This window comes from Octopus bimaculoides, unplaced genomic scaffold (assembly GCF_001194135.2).
Source record: "Octopus bimaculoides isolate UCB-OBI-ISO-001 unplaced genomic scaffold, ASM119413v2 Scaffold_76078, whole genome shotgun sequence".
In the NCBI taxonomy this organism is placed as follows: Eukaryota; Metazoa; Mollusca; class Cephalopoda; order Octopoda; family Octopodidae; genus Octopus; species Octopus bimaculoides.
Window position 1 is genome coordinate 1,295 of NW_026401398.1, and position 485 is coordinate 1,779.

A 485-nucleotide genomic window follows, 5' to 3' on the forward strand; every position below is an offset into this window, starting at 1 on the left:
GGGGGGGGAGCAAAAGCAAGATTCATGTGGGGACTGCTCCTTCAAAGACCAAAACAAAATATGCGTCCAGTTTGAAACAAGGTTCGTAGGTCTATCTGGGGTTGAAGGGGCACAAAAGAAAACCTATTCGCATCTGTCAGTTCTGAGGTTTCAGAGGAGGGAGACGTGAAGCCCTTGCAGTTGTTTGTGATGGCACCAGTTTTTTATCCTGGGGCAGTTTTGGCAAGTTACCCAATGAATAAATATTGTGCTGCTCTGTCATGCCTGTTGAGAGACTCTGTGGGTGCGAGAAGACTGCACATGGAGGAGACAACATGATCATGACCTTGTAGGTAGGCATTGATCTTCGGCTGCTATGATAAACCCTTCTGTCCCTGATTTTAAGCCAGGAGACACTAACCAGTTATGGGTAAGGGCTTTGTCAACATTACATATTTCAGTAATTGACCAGTATGGCTAAAATATTGAATTTTAGGGGTGGGGGG